This window comes from Heterodontus francisci, chromosome 7 (assembly GCF_036365525.1).
Source record: "Heterodontus francisci isolate sHetFra1 chromosome 7, sHetFra1.hap1, whole genome shotgun sequence".
NCBI classification, from domain to species: domain Eukaryota; kingdom Metazoa; phylum Chordata; class Chondrichthyes; order Heterodontiformes; family Heterodontidae; genus Heterodontus; species Heterodontus francisci.
In genome coordinates this window covers 31,996,453-32,013,107 of record NC_090377.1, presented here as the reverse complement: position 1 = coordinate 32,013,107, position 16,655 = coordinate 31,996,453, and the positions used below count along the sequence as shown (strand labels likewise).

The window sequence follows — 16,655 nt, the reverse complement described above, 5'->3', positions numbered from 1 at the left end:
GCTGCAGTCAAGTTGTGTCTATGGTTTGAAAATGATAAGCCTGTGTTCTAATATAATGCAGGAGCAGAGCACATACCAGAACTTTTTGCACAAAGGAAAAATTACTCCTTTTTTTTGTCCTAGGCACCCGACAAGGGGATAACCATCCTCAGGGGGACCAGTTGTTTTCAGACCCTACTAGCAGCCAAACTGACAGAAATGCCACTGGAAAGCAGACCAAATACCATGGTATTAGTAAAATGGCTTACTGGCAAATGCTTGAAAGTTCCCTTAGTTAAAATTTACCTACAGAGTAAGTTGGTCACTGGGGTAGTGAGGGTTGCAATCATTCCAAGCTTATGCATGCAGGAGTAGATTTAATGCTGGGAAATGACTTGGCAGGAAGCACAGTATTGTACCCAGAGGGTCCAGAGACTGGAGAAACTGAGGGAAGAAAACAAAATTCTGTACAACTGCAGGGGGCTGGAGAAGTCCTAAAAGTCTCATGGGGGTGGGGGTGGTGGGCGATAGAACCAGAAGAATTTAAAAGGGCCCAGACAGAGCCAAAAAGATTTAAAGAAGCTAAGATAAAAGCCGAGAAAGCTGAAAGTAAAACAACCGAGCTATGGTTAGCTGGAACGTTTTCTAAAGATTTAAATCAGGACGAGAAAAGTTCCCAAACAGAAAAGTCAAGAGTGAGTGAGATGCCTCACTTAGTTGATGTGCCATTGAGGAGTTTAGTGGAAGCTGTACAATCAGCTGCGAGCAGTAGTGCCCCAGAGGATTAGGGAAACATCTATCTCTGAAGTAAAAGGAAAAGCAAAGGTAGCATACCCTAAAGTGAACCATGCTTGCGAAAATCACAAGGAAACTCAAAGTGAGGTCAGCATGGATCTACCCACTAAAGAATCACACAATCAGGTTCCAAATCCAAAACTAATCAAACCCAACAATTTAGAGTCAGAACCCAGCCAGAATAAGGGGCAGGAGGAAATCCCAGATGCCTCACAAGAGCTTCACTATCACCCTAGAAATAAGAACTATCGATGTGCTAGAACCTGAATGGTTAACGCCATGTATTGTGGAAGCAGTAGTCAAAGGGTTAAAGCTTGTACAAACCGGAAACCACACAACAAGCAGTAACAGAAATGTCTATACTACAAGCTTCACCAACAATCACATTGTCCTGGAGACTAACATTCCTTAAGTTGTAAAAAATTGTGTGAGAGAAACTACAACCTCATTTGACAATACGTAACCAAATGAAATGCAATTTTTTGAAGAGGATGATGAAAAAACATAAACATGAACCCCAAATGCCTGTTATAAGCAATGCCAGCTGTAGCAGTTGTGAGATGGAGGAGTGAATGAAATGAATATGTACAGTGGTGTGACCCTAAACTTTCTTACTGTTTCTTTTTTCCCTTTTTTTTAAACCCAAACAAAAAAAAATGTATTCCAAGGAATTTCATTTTCTTCCCTTAGGGAAGTGCGATGATACAACAATCGTGGACTAACTCTGAAGAGTTATGAAAAATGGACTTTGTCTTTAAAAAATGAACCTTTATTTTAAAAAGTGAACAATAGTCCCAAATCGCTTCCGAAGAAAAGGGGGTTGGCCTTTTGTGTATTAAAACTGCCTGACAAGACAAAGGACAAATCTTCAAATCCAGAAGGTGTTAATAGAACCCATCTTACACCTATCCTAAAATCATTCCAGGATAGAATGTCTTCTTCTGAAACAAAGGAGGTGTGAAGCAGCCACGTCCTGGGCCATTGTACAATCACATGGGGATGAGAGGAGAATGTCTCCTACCAGGAGGTGAGAGTTGACACAGTTTTACCTTTAAAAAAGCAGCCAGACAGAGAGAGAGACTGACCCAGAAGGTGAAGCTACTTGTAACAGCTTGAGTTCAGCCAAGCCAGGAAGCACAGTGCCCTGCTGAAAAAATCTGACATCTACAGTATACAGCAATGACAGCTAGAAGTAACTCACCATCTTCAACAGAACCTTCAATCAAGCAAGAAATCTACAATTACCTCAGGCCTGCATCCATCTAGAACTTGATTCTCAAGAGAACTCAACAGGTTTATCGTAGCCTTCCCCCCACCCCCACTAAAAACCACCTTCCTCTTTCTCTTCTCTATCTGTTTCATCTTGTGTGTGCGAGTGAAAGTGTGAGTGGATGCAGTTGCAACAATTTCAGGATAAGTCGTATTGATCAATAAACAATTGACATTTTCAAAACCTACAAGAAAACCCGTCACTGTCTGTTTATTTGAAAAATAAAACACCAATGGGCTAAACTCTAATTCGAATACACTCGCTGTGGTCAAGTGGGGAGTTGAACAGGGGGAAACACCTTCGTCACACCACGTGGTTGCTACAATGTATAAATAGGTTCAATATCTTTTATTGCACAGTATAAAATAGTGCCTAATGTAATTGTACCTCATTTGACATTAATACATTGCAAAGGAGTTACATATTAACTACCTCTCCCTCTTCAACTTTTCTTCTCAAGTTGGCAGGTTTTACAATGGGCGGGTGATTTTCTCAGCTACATCACTGCCCAGGCAGTGAAGGTGAAAATTACCCTCATTGAATCTTGATCAAGTTCAGTTCATCTAATATCAGCAACTCTCCAGTATCTTGTGCAAGGGTCCATCAGCCATATGTGAGCCAGGCTCTGGGCCATACATTCCTCATCAGATGATTAAAGGGTTAAACATTTCATCATGCATTGTAAGTCATTAACAAAACAGAGGGCAGGTACTGTTCGAAACTTTTTGAGAATGCCAGAATGAAAGATTGGGTTAATCATGATGCAACTGTATTAATGACTTTTTAACACACCTCTCGAAATTAACAAGTCAACTAACTGACCTAAGGTGACAAAAGATTGAGTAGTTCAACTGCATAAATTATACCTATACAGGCATATTAAAGCCAACTTTACATGTTAGGTCTGACATGTTTGTGAGCTCTCCCATGGAGAAGAAAACCAGAGTAGTGTAAGACAGCGCCCCTATATATGATGTGGAGGCAACAGATATGGCAATGTCTCTAACATTTTTCAGTTGCTCTGACAGTCTCTTTTGATAATTCTACTTTTTCAGGGGTTTCCTCAATGCCTTGCAGAAGGTAGAACTTTTGACTTCCCCTTTCAAGACAAATAGAAAGTAGCAGCAGACCCGAGGGCACAGATGGTCTAAGTCAAGAGTTCCCACACTATTTCATTAGTCAGGATCCAGCAATAAACAGGTGGCCAGTAACCTGATGGGCTGAATTTTCCCAGGCTTGAAGGCAGTGGCGGGCATGGGGGGCATGGAAAATAGGGGAGAGCCAAGTCAGGAGGCTCCCCGATGCATTCCCACTGCCAGGGAGCTTTCCCAGAGGCTAGCTGGTAATAGGATCAGCTGTCCTCGCCACAGAGGTGGGCAGCCAATTATAAGGGTTAAGGCCCCAATTGGGGGCGATTTTGTAGCCTCACCGGCAATTTACTACCAATGGAGCAGCCTCCCATCCACAAGTGGAGGCCGCCAGCTCAATGGAGCCGCCTCCCATCCACATGTGGAGGCCGCCAGCTCAATGGAGCCGCCTCCCATCCACATGTGGAGGCCGCCAGCTCAATGGAGGCAGCCTGCTGTCCTGTTTTCAGAATCATGTGTTCTGCACAGAAAACAAATGCGACTGCTGAAATGCTTCCATCAACATTGTCTTCGATCCATCATGAACATCAGATGCCAGGGCTACATCACAAACAATGAAGTCCTCAACAGAGCCATTCTGCCCAGCGTTGAATGCATTCTCTTACTACACCAATTATACTGGACAGGACATGTGTCGCACATGGAGGAATCCAGAATGCCAAAAGCAGTGCTTTATGGTGAACTATGCTCCAGTAAGTGGGATCGAGGTGCACATCACAAGCGCGTCAAAGACCAGCTGAAAAGACAGCCCTCTCTGGCTAAAGTTGACCAACCAGTTGTGGGACATGACATGAGGCTGCTGAAGAAAGGCGCAGACAGCAGAAGGAGACCGCTTATACCAGAACACAAAAGCAAAGTTCTAATGAAAGGTCATCGACCCGAAACGTTAACTGTTTTTCTCTCCACAGATGCTGTCTGTCCTGCTGAGTATTTCCAGCATTTTCAGTTTTTCTTGCTGCTTATACCAGAGCCCTTCCAAACCACGAGGTCCCGTTCCCCAACTGCTCAAGAACCTGCAGATCACGAACTGGCCTCTCCAGTCACCTACGATCATGCCAACTACTGCAGAGATAAGCCTTCCCATGATCTTCACTTGCGACAAATCTGCTGTCACCATCTCTTTTATGAAGCATAGTTTATAAAATAAAAGCCATTTTATGCTTATTAGGGCAGAATTGTAAATAAATTACACCAGTTATGAATTTTTGCTGCTATTTCAATGAGTGAAAATTTACCTGATCCAACTCAGATATTTAATTGCAAGATTTCAATTTCTACGGTTACATTTTAATCACGCTAAACCCTGGATAAACAACAAATTGACGGTTGAATGACCAGCACCCTGTTATAAATCAAAACTTATCATCACATTTCCTGCTTTGCAAAGCTTACAGTATTAGAAATTGACAAAGGTCAGGGTAATGTCGCTGTGATATTGCAGCTACCAGTTTGAGGTTAGTACCTGCTTTCAAGCGATCTAAAAAGCAGCAGTGCTGATTTATACTACCAGTTGTACATCACTCTTCGGTCAGTCAAACAGAACTTTGCACATACGTGCCTGTGAACATACACAGAAATCTAGTCACCACCATCCAAATGATCATTACATTTTTAATATTAGTGAAAAGCGGCCTTTACATGAACACCAAAATTCTGTTTTAATTACAGTTTTATGATTTTTGTTATCAATGTTTCACAATGGTTGCAATTTTACTGCAGGTGTTACAAAGTTGCACTGTTGTGAGACTACATTCTTGAGATTGTCTTTTTTCACTTGCCTAGTTTTTTGCATGAAAAAAATGTCAGCTTGACACAAAATTGCACTATAATGAGGTCACAGCAGTAATATTTCATATTAAAAACCAGACACACTGAAATGGCTGCTTTTTTTTTAACTTAAATTACAACAATTTATGATAAACATGGCTTATTAAATGATTACATGTTTTATTCCATCTAAGCTCCAGCACCTATAGAGGATATGCCACAATCTGCAGCACATAAGCTAAATAACTTACTACAGAACTTTTTATAGTATAAAATTACTGTTAAAATACAAATGGTTCATGTATTCAAAGGTGTAGTTTTTTTTTATTTCCAAAATATACTTTATTCATAAAAATCTGTAAAAATTACATTGCCAAACAGTTTCCAAACCACACCAAAAAATACAAACATTGCAAAAGAGATCAGTTTCTTTCAATACTGTCATGAGTTTCTTCCCAACCCTTCTGTTTCACAATTGTCATGTCAATTACAGTTTTACATTTACAGCAATTGAGAATATTAACGATACAGTTCGAGGGGTTTCCCATGGATCCAGCCCCTCAGTCCAGCTTGGTGGGGGAACCTTACACTGTGGTCTTTCCCCATTGAGCCTTTGCTGCGGCTGCCCCAAGCTTTAGTGCGTCCCTCAGCACATAGTCCTGGACCTTGGAATGTGCCAGTCTGCAACATTCGGCGGTGGACAACTCTTTGCGCTGGAAGACCAGCAAGTTTCGGGCAGACCAAAGGGCGTCTTTCACCGAATTGATAGCCCTCCAGCAGCAGTTGATGTTTGTCTCGGTGTGCGTCCCTGGGAACAGCCCGTAGAGCACAGACTCCTGTGTTACAGAGCTGCTTGGGATGAACCTTGACAAAAACCACTGCATCTCTTTCCACACCTTCTTTGCAAAGGCACATTCCAGGAGGAGGTGGGCGACCGTCTCTTCCCCACCACAGCCAATGCGGGGGCACTGTGCGGAGGGGGCGAGACTTCGGGTGTGCATGAAGGATCTGACGGGGAGGGCCCTTCTCACCACCAGCCAAGCTACGTCTTGGTGCTTGTTTGAAAGTTCTGGTGATGAGGCATTCCGCCAAATGACTTTGACGGTCTGCTCGGGGAACCATCCGACAGGATCCACCGTTTCCTTTTCCCGTAGGGCCTTGAGGACATTCCGTGCAGACCACTGCCTGATGGACCGGTGGTCAAAGGTGTTTTTCCGCAGAAACTGCTCCACGAAGGATAGGTGGTACGGCGCCGCCCAGCTGCATGGTGCGTTCCGCGGCAATGTGACCAGGCCCATCCTTCGCAACACCGGGGACAGATAGAACCTCAGCACGTAGTGACACTTGGAGTTTGCGTACTGGGGATCTACACATAGCTTGGTGCAAGGTGTAGTTGACTCTTAAAGCACTCAGAAGTGGCCTCACAGGCCATTTAATTGTCAAATCAATGGCTATTAAACTAGAAGGCCAATCACCATCTTGTCATAGCAACTGGGGACTGAATTTTGTCAATTACCTGGAAGTTCCGTCACTGAGGTCAAAAGTGCGAGGCGACCCCCCTCCCCCCACCCCCTTCCAACCTGTTGGCCAGTGGTGGGACATAGGGCAGCATGTTGCTGGCAGCAGGCAATTAAGAGATCCCTCCAAGAGTTGCTGGTCCAACCAGAAGGCTGGCAGGTCAACAGCCTCAGCAGCGCCACTGCTAGCGGTGGCCATTGCTGAGGCTGCATGACCAGTGAAAGGGCGGCTCAATGGTGGGACGCCCTCGTAGAGAGGTAGCTGTTGTTGGGGAAAACTGGGGCCTGACAGCCAGGCCAAGGCAATTGGAGGGTGGATGTCATGGAGCACCTGCAACGCCATTGCTCTGAGGGTGGCCATTGCCGCCAGGGGCCATGGGGTCTCCTTAGAGGAGGGTCCCCCCTCTCTGGAACCTCCTGGGAGACCGCCAAGGTTTAGCTAGTAGTCTCCCCAGGCAGTCGTGGGCCCTCCCGATTTGGGTGAAATGCCCACAGAGGCAGGAAATTGCCCTCTTATGTGGCTCAATTGGCCACCCGTTGAGCTGCCGAACTGCCAAGCTTCCCACTGCCAGCAGCGGGAAGATGTCCACCTGACGCTGCACCCCCATCATTTTGCCAGCCCTCCTGCCTCCCAGCCCATTGCCAATGGGCCGGGAAAATTCAGCCCTAGATTTCTACAAATAAATGCAGTCCTAGCAGGATGGCTTATATTCTGAGAACAAGTCTATTCACAATATTTCTCTGTGCGCTATTGCAACCAAGGTCTTAATTTGTCTATTTTAGTCTAAATGGGCTAACGCAAACGTTCAAACACTGGATGGAGTGATGTTATGCAAATGCATCAAACTAATATTGCAGTATCTGGGTTAGAATTTTTCTACACTCTTTCTGACATCACAAGTGCAGATATTACGAAAGCACCTTTGCATTTCCTTGACCACACAGCTGTGCAATATATTATTTCTTTTTCTTAATCTGGAACTATTCTTGCCAAAAGTGTATATTAATCATGCCTGATTAATCAGCTGATGTCTAGCTCCTTTTGCAGGCCTGATTTGTGCTGAGCACTCTATCGGTTGCTTATCATTGCACCAACTGCATGCAATAAAAAACGGCCCAGATTTTCCTACAAGGTCGAAATTAATGACATACAGTGTAATTTTAGTTGTCTAGCAGGCTGGGTTTAGCATCATTAACTTTTCAAATTAGAATACGCCACAGTGAGCAGGCGGGAAATTGGAAGTGGGGAGGCCATTTTATTACAGCCATTCAACGAATATATTTGGTCAGCTCACTAACCTGGAAGTACTCAGCCTCTCCCTGCATCCTCTCCTTTATCAGGAACTGGACAGGAAGGAGCATCTATTTGTTTCTGAGATAATTCAATCACAAACCTGAAGAGGAATCCATCATGTCTATAAAATAATAGCCCCCAATGTTCCTGGCAAGCACATTGATATTACTCCTGAAAAACTGGTTCACCAGGAGGGTACCGGAGTCGCTGACAAGGGTATTGCATTGTATTTTACAGCACAGAAAAAGACCATTTGACCCAGCAGTTGTATGCCAGTGCTTATGCTCCACAAGCCTCCTCCCACTTTACTTCATCTTACCCTATCAATCTGTCCTTCTATTCTTATCTCCCTCATGTTTGTTTCTGATTTTTTATGGTTTTAAATTATTCCATTTTTTAAACTCCCTTGTCTCATCCAATTTTAAACTGGGAATATAGTCGCCATATGATATAATACCTGCAGATAAGGCAGCATTTGGCTAGGGATCAGGCCCTCTGGGAGCTAAACAAAAAAGCTCAGATCAACTGTTTAAAGGTAATTAATCACGGAGCAATAACTCACGTTATTGCCAAGTTACTATTATTTATGTGGGTGCACCTACACTGCAGCTCAGATGGCCAGTGTGTAGTTCAGAGCAATGCCAACAGTGTGGTTTCAATTCCCATTCTGCTCTGTGAAAGGCAATGGGAAGTCACCTTATATACCCTCTTCCCTAGTCATGCTCATCTCTCTTGCAGATCAGCGAACCTGCCCATAGGAAAAACACCACCACACCACATGGACTGCAGTGGTTCAGACAGGTTGCTCACCATCACCTTCTCAAGGGCAATTAGGGATGGGCCACACCTCTGGCCTTGCCAGTGGCACTTGCATCCCATGAAAGAATAAAAGACCAAGGGAGCACTCATGCCATTATTTTTAAGTCTAAGCGGCAGCAATGTAAAAACTGACTTAAATGCAGGAAAATAATGATTGCCATTGACTTTAATAGGGCAGGGCTGTAATATTTAACTTGTCACTGTTTTCTGTGAGAATAATGGTGCAAAGGTCCCTGGAAAATATAGAGTGGTGTAATTAATGGGGTAAGTCAGTTACTCCGTAATTGCCTTTCAAGGCTCCCTCCACCATAGATGCATGATTACAATGGTGCAAGTTCCCAGAAAACTTTGTGCTAGTATCAGTTTCAAAGTGAGTTCAAGGACATTTCTATATTGTCATTTTGGCTAACAATGTAGTACTGAATCTTATATAACACTGTGACCAATGTGATAAATGAGAGCCGAATATGATATTTATTTCACAGATGTGAGACAACAGCCTAATCAGAAATACATTATCACAAAAGAACAGAAAATGCTAGGAGTGTACAGCAGGCCCATCTATATTGGCATTGTATAGAAGCTAGATTCACATTTCAGGTCTCAGAACTTGCATCAGACTCTTCGAATGTCAGTTCTAACAAAGGGTGTCTTGGCATATTAACCTATCTTTCCTCTTTACAGATGCTGGTGGATCGAATGTGTATATACAGAATTTTCTGTTTTTATTTAAGATTTTTGGAAATTGCAGCTTTGTTTTTGTATCTCCTTTTTTCACATGATGAGGTGGTGCAGTGAATTAGTCACCGACCTTTCGCATTTGGAACCTGGGTTCAAATCATCCCAGCCTGATGAGGTGAAAGTCTTCTCTCTCTGCTGTCTCTGTGAAATGAATTTGGGGCAATTTTAATCATAGAATTGTTACAGCACAAAAGGAGACCATTTGGCCTGTCTATGCTGGTTCTCTGCAGCAGCAACTCAGCTAGTTCCATGCCCTCATTCTTTCCCTGTACCCCTGCATTTTTTTTCTTTTCAGACGCTTATCCAAATCCCTTTTGAAAGCCAAGATTTTTAAAAATTCATTCATGGGATGTGGACGTCGCTGGCCAGGCCAGCATTTATTTCCCATCCCTAATTGCCCTTGAGAAGGTGGTGGTCAGCTGCCTTCTTGAATTGCTGCAGTCCATGTGAGGTAGATACACCCACAGTGCTGTTAGGAAGGGAGTTCCAGCATTTTGACACAGCGACAGTGAAGGAACGGCGATATAGTTCCAAGGCAGGATGGTATGTGACTTGGAGGGAAACTTGCAGGTGGTGGTGTTCCCATGCATTTGTTGCCCTTGTCCTTCTAGTCGGTAGAGGTTGCGGGTTTGCAAGGTGCTGTCTAAGGAGCCTTGGTGCGTTATTGCAGTGCATCTTGTAGATGGTACACACTGCTGCCACTGTGCGTCGGTGGTGGAGGGAGTGAATGTTTGTGGATGGGGTGCCAATCAAGCGGGCTACTTTGTCCTGGATGGTGTTGAGCTTCTTGAGTGTTGTTGGAGCTGCACCCATCCAGGCCAGTGGAGAGTATTACATCACACTCCTGACTTGTGCCTTGCAGATGGTGGACAGGCTTTGGGGAGTCAGGAGGTGAGTTACTCGCTGCAGGATTCCTAGCCTCTGACGTGCTCTTGTAGCCATGGTATTTATATGGCTACTCCAGTTCAGTTTCTGGTCAATGGTAGCCCCTAGGATGTTGATAGTGGGGGATTCAGCGATGGTAATGCCATTGAAAGTCAAGGGGAGATGGTTAGATTCTCTCTTGTTGGAGATGGTCATTGCCTGGCACTTGTGTGGCGCTAATGTTACTTGCCACTTATCAGCCCAAGCCTGGATATTGTCCAGGTCTTGCTGCATTTCTACATGGACTGCTTCAGTATTTGAGGAGTAGCGATTGGTGCTGAACATTGTGCAATCATCAGCGAACATTCCCACTTCTGACCTTATGATTGAAGGAAGGTCGTTGATGAAGCAGCTGAAGATGGTTGGGCCTAGGACACTACCCTGAGGAACTCCTGCAGTGATGTCCTGGAGCTGAGATGATTGACCTCCAACAGCCACAACCATCTTCCTTTGCACTAGGTATGACTCCAACCAACGGAGGGTTTCCCCTCTGATTCCCATTGACTTCAGTTTTACTAGGGCTCCTTGATGCCATACTCGGTCAAATGCTGCCTTGATGTCAAGGGCAGTCACTCTCACCTCACCTCTTGAGTTCAGCTGATTGAATCTACCTCCACCACACTCTCAGGCAGTGCATTCCAGATCCTAAGCACTCGCTGCATAAAGAAGATTTCCCTCATGTCGCTGTTAGTTTTTTTACCAGTCACCTTAAATCATAGTCCTCTGGTTCGCGACCCTTCTGCCAATTGGAACAGTTTCTATCTACTCAGCTCCAACCCCTCATGATTTTGAACCCATTTGTCAAATCTCTTCTCAACCATCTCTTCTCTAAGGAGAACAATCCCAGCTTCTTCAATCCATCCAAGTAACTAAAATGCCTCATCCCTGGAACCATTCTCACAAATCTATTCTTCACTCTCGCTAAAGCCATCACATCCTCCCTAAAGGGTGCCCAGAACTGATTGCAATACTCCACTTGAGGTTGAACCGGTGGTTTATAAAGTTTCATCATAACTTCCTTGTTTTTGTACTCTATTCCTCTATTTATAATGCTCAGGATCCCATATGCCTTTTTAACCATGTTCTCAACATGTCCTGCCATTTTCAATGATTTATGCACAGATACCCACAGGTCCCTCTGCTCCTACACCCCCTTTAGAATTATACCCTTTAGCTTATATTGCCTTTCCTTGTGCTTCCTACCAAAATGTATCACTTCCCACTTCCCTGCATTAAATTTCATCTGCCACGTGTCCGCCTATTCCACCAGCCTGTTTATGTCCTCTTGAAGTTTATCACTATCCTCCACACAGTTCACAATACTTCCAAGTTTTTTGTTATCTGCAAATTTTGAAACTGTGCCCTGTACACCCAAGTTTAAGTCCTCGAACTGACCCCATGGAAACCCCACTGTATACCTTCCTCCAGTCAGAGAAACAACTATTCATCACTATCCTCTGTTTACTGCCACTCAGCCACCTTTGTATCCAAGCTGCCACTTTTCCTTTTATTCCATGAGCTTCAAATTTGCTGGCAAACCTGTTATGTGTCACTTTATCAAATGCCTTTTGGAAGTCTTTTTACACCACACCAACTGCAATACCCTCATCAATCTTCTCTGTTATCTCATCAAAAAACTCAATCAAGTCAGTTAAACACAATTTGCCTTTAACAAATTCATGCTGACTTTCCTTAACTAATCCACACTTGGCCATTGACTGTTAATTTTGTCTCGGACTATTGTTTCTAAATGTTTTCCCACCACCGAGGTTAAACTGGCTAGCCTGTACTGCTAGATTTATCCTTACACCCTTTTTTGAACAAGTGTGTAACAGTTGCAATTCTCCAGTCCTCTGGCACTACCCCTGTATCCAAGGAGGATTGGAAGATCATGGCCAGAGCCTCCGCAATTTCCTCCCTTACTTCCCTCAGCATCCTTGGATGAATCTGATTCAGTCCTGGTGACTTATCAACTTTAAGTACAGCCATCATTGCTAATACCTCCTCCTTAACAATTATTAGCCCATCCAGTTTCTCAACTATCTCCTCTTTCGCTATGACTTTGGCAGCATCGTCTTCCTTAGTACAGATGGATGCAAAGTACTCATTTAGAACCTTAGCCAGGCCCTCTGCCTCCATGCGTAGATCCCCTTTTTGGTCCCTAATCCGTCCTTTTGCTGTTTGTATGCCTACAGATGACTTTTGGATTCTTTTTTATGTTCGCTGCCAATCTCTTCTCATACTCTCTGTTTACCTGTTTGATTTCCTTTCTCGCTTCCCCTCTGATCTTTCTGCATTCAGCTTGGTTCTCACTTGCATTATCAACCTGACATCTGACATACAGACACTTTTTCTGTTTCATCTTACTCTCCATCTCTTTCAGCATACAGGGAGTTCTGGCTTTGGTTGCCCTACCTTGTTGCCTCGTGGCAATGTATCTCAACCATGTACCCGAACCATCTCCTTTTCAAAGACAGCTCATTGTTTCATTACAGGTTTGCCTGCCAATCTTTGATTCCAATTGACCTGGGACTGATCCATTTGCACCCCATTGAAAGTGGCCCACCACCAATTAAGTATTTTTGATCCTTGTCCTTTTCCATAGCTGACATAAACCTTATGATACTATGATCACTAATCCCTAAATATTCCCCTTCTGGCACTTAATCCGTTTGACCCACCTCATTCCCCAGAACCAGATCCAACAATGCCTCCTTCCTCATTGGGCCAGAAACATACTGATCAACAAAATTCTCCTGAACACTTTTCAGAAATTCTTCCCCCTCTCTGCCCTTTTAAACTATCACTATCCCAGTCTATATTAGGGTAATTAAAATCCCCCATTATCACTACTCCATAATTTTTTGTCCCTCTCCGTAATTACCCTGCAAATTTGTTCCTCTATACTTTTTGTATCAGTTGTGACCTATAGAACACACCCAATAGTGTAATGTTGTTTCTTAAATTTAACTAAATAGATTCTGCCCCAGACCCCTCCAGGACAGCCTCTCTCCAGCACTGTAATACTCTCCTTAATCAATACAGCCACCCCTTCTCCTTTATTTCCTTCACTATCTTTCCTGAATCCAATTCCTTAAAAAACATAAGCTTGCAACATAAAACTGTCTCCAAGTTTGACACTCCACTGACTGAGCTATCTGAGTATCACTAAAGCAGAGTTTATTTTAAAATTCCAGCTACATAACCTTAAAACTCAAAGATACGTTATACAAATGTAATGTTGCATAGAAAGGCATGTACTTTGCTCACGAGGGAGACTTGTATAACTTAATTGCTACTTTATCATTCATGAGTAATGTTGACCTCTTTCATTTCTGTTCAGAAACTTCACAGTCACATCCTTTTGTTTTACACGTACGCAGAAGATAGCTTGACTTCAAATATGTTCAACACAAACTTAATTAACTTACCTCTTACCGACTATTTACAAGAGAGCGATGCCTGTGGCAGTGCATTGAGAACTTCGCACATGTTAAGATTGTTCATTTCTTCCTGCAGTTACACATATAGATTTGTTGATATTTATTTTTGGCTAAGTCTTTGACATGGGAAGTATGCACGATAGGTACTAATATATTGTTATTTCAACATCTCTGTAGTACTATTACAGTCTCTCAGCTTTTGCAGAATTCCTTGCTTGACAGCAATTAAACTAACAAGACCTCTCTAGAAAACAGCATTAAGTGAAATAAAAGCAATTGAACTTTTTCTTATGTTGATGATTTTGTCCAAATATTGACAGTTTGTGCTAATGAATGAGCTGATTAAGCACATTATCTGTGAATTACTTTTTAAACCATTGTGCAACATATAAAAGATACACTTGATAAACATGTCAACATTCTCTAATGGTTTCTTGGAAACCTTCTAAATATAGACAAATTCTAAAGCACATACACTAAAATAATTTGATTCACATTGCTACATGATTTCTAGTTAAGCAGTACTTGCACTTAGACCATATTTAAAATGAAAACTGTAAATGCATCAGCCTTTTAGAACAAATGTATAGCAATAAATTCTATAAGTCAAAAATATGTTCAAATTAAGTGACTGAATCTATGTCCAATACACATTTGAAAGAAAATCTGAATCTATGTAGAATTATTTACATTTACAGCAAAAAGTGTTTCAACTCACTTTGTGATGCTGATATTCAATGTTCTGTTAGTTTAGATGCATTAAATATATTTTCCAGTCATCTCCTTTATTTATTTTATAGACAGTTTGTGATTTTATAGACAATAAAGCTTTCTAGCTGGAATGTAATTGCACTGTTTTTTCTTCTTTATTCTATAAATGTATCCCTTAACACGTACGTAAATTTTTGACAAAAAAGTATATTTGTTATAAAGCAAATAGCTCTTGATCTGCGCTTAATAAATTTCCTCGCGTATACAAGCTTAAAGAAGGTGAGTCAGTCATGGGCTGTGTGACAATAATTTAAATAATACTTAAATATTTTACTTTGAATAGCTTCTTATGAAGTTGTAATTAAGGATTGCAAGCTATCTAAAAACAAACACGATGTTCGCAGAGTTTAAAAGAACGGTATATTTCATGATATCAAAAAGAGGAAAGATTAGGGCCATCAGACTTTAACATGAAACTGTGAAATTAAAACTGCCCAGAAGCAGAGTGAATTAGATTGTATTTAGTTTCAAAGCTGCAGAGCCATCTACTGACTATTTATACAAGCATTTTATTGTGAGTTGTGAAATCTAGGATAATGCGTTTAGAATGGAATAACTTTAAGAAGCAATGGTTGTATTAAGTACGCAGAAATTTCAGATAACTTTGGTCAACTTTAAAAATATTAAGAGTCAGAACTGCATAACATACTTCTAAAGTGTTTTCAAAACAATTCTGTGTATTCTTAAAAATACCATTACCATTTCCTTTATAGCTTTGCAAGGCCTGTGAAAGGATTGTGGTCTATTTTGGCAATATCATTGCACGGCTGTGTGCATAAATGTGTTTAAATTGCTTTGTGTTTGTGGATTAAAAGGTCTATTGTAGAGTTGAGAACCTTAGTACATTTAAATTTTGCCTATATAAATCAACAAAAGGGAATGGCATCTCTTGGAATACAAAACAGCCTTGATCTAAGCAGAATAATGTTAAATATGAAAGTTCTGACTTTGAGCAGGCCCCTCTATTTGTTCCTTTTTTTGTAATATTTAAGCGGAATTAAAGAACCCTTAAAGTACAATTGCACAAGACCTGGCGGAATCTTTTCAGGTCTAAGCAAAATAAATATACATCACTTGATAGGAATTTCAGAAGAAATGCTGATGTTTTTGCAGATTTAGCAGCTGAAATAATGCACTACATTCACATGGCTTATTGTTGAAATATGAACTAATTTGACAGACAAGAACAAGACAAAGAGAAAGTGAGAGAAAGGATCTTTGCACAGGGAAAACTTTTCACTAAAGTAATCTGATTAATCATTTCTCAATCGCAGTTTTCTGGTTTTAAATACAAATTTTATACAGTCGGCAGGAGCTGTAGAGCAAAGGAAACTGTTCAGGCCAGTTGATGGTGCAATTACACAGTGCCCTCTAGTGTAAAATATTCATACAAAGCAACTGTGGTTTTATTGAGAAATGATTTCTTATCAAAGCAGCAGCGTGAAAGCAATTAAATACATTTTACCTGACAACAGTAACAAGAAGAAATATTGGTTTCATGGTCTTTAAGCTTTATTGCAGTCCAGCCTTTCAGTGACTGCTGCTCCCTGGACTGACTCAAAGTGACTGGGACGGTCTCTTACCATTTCAACATCACGCTTGAATCCAAAGCTTGAACTTTTGATGGGGCCTTCAGAGGTCAACAATAGTTATTATAAACCGGTTAAATAAACGCAATGTATGTTTATCAAAAGGCTGCACCTAAAAGGAAAACATTGAACATAAGTTCACAGTAAAATGTTTTACACAACCTCTTCCATTTTTCCAAATATGATTGAAGATTTTTGTAAAACGTGAACAGTTGCATATTGATTTTACTTTCAGCTTGCCATAGTTTGTTAGATTTTATAAGCACCACTTTATACAACTGACTGCATGCAAATTTGGCTTTAAGTCTGATCAAATATGTATGGACAAAAAAATCCATTCTTTTAACAAGAATTTATAGCTAAAATTATTCAGTTTCTATTTAGAGATAAACTTACTCAGTATTGTGATGAGTGCTCCAACAGGTATGTGTGAAAATCAAAAATTATGTTATGACCAATCAAGTCTACAAGTTATACAAACAGCATATCATATCAGGATCAGTACAGTTTTCTATTTGTACAATAGCTTGTTTGTCTTCTCAGCTCTTGCTTCTCACCAATTTTCTTCCCCTTCACCTGAAGATACTAATTCCTTGTG

The 16,655-nt window shown here is 41.6% G+C and overlaps 1 long non-coding RNA gene across 1 annotated transcript; it reads right to left on the bottom strand.

The window, feature by feature from the left end:
* Nucleotides 1-6,114: 6,114 nt before the first annotated feature.
* Nucleotides 6,115-16,025, bottom strand: LOC137371693 (uncharacterized). The gene is made up of 3 exons (XR_010975269.1): nucleotides 15,934-16,025; nucleotides 13,686-13,767; nucleotides 6,115-9,471 (listed from the first exon to the last, which is right to left on the bottom strand). It is a non-coding gene; the product is annotated as an uncharacterized lncRNA (long non-coding RNA).
* Between the last annotated feature and the right edge of the window lie 630 nt (nucleotides 16,026-16,655).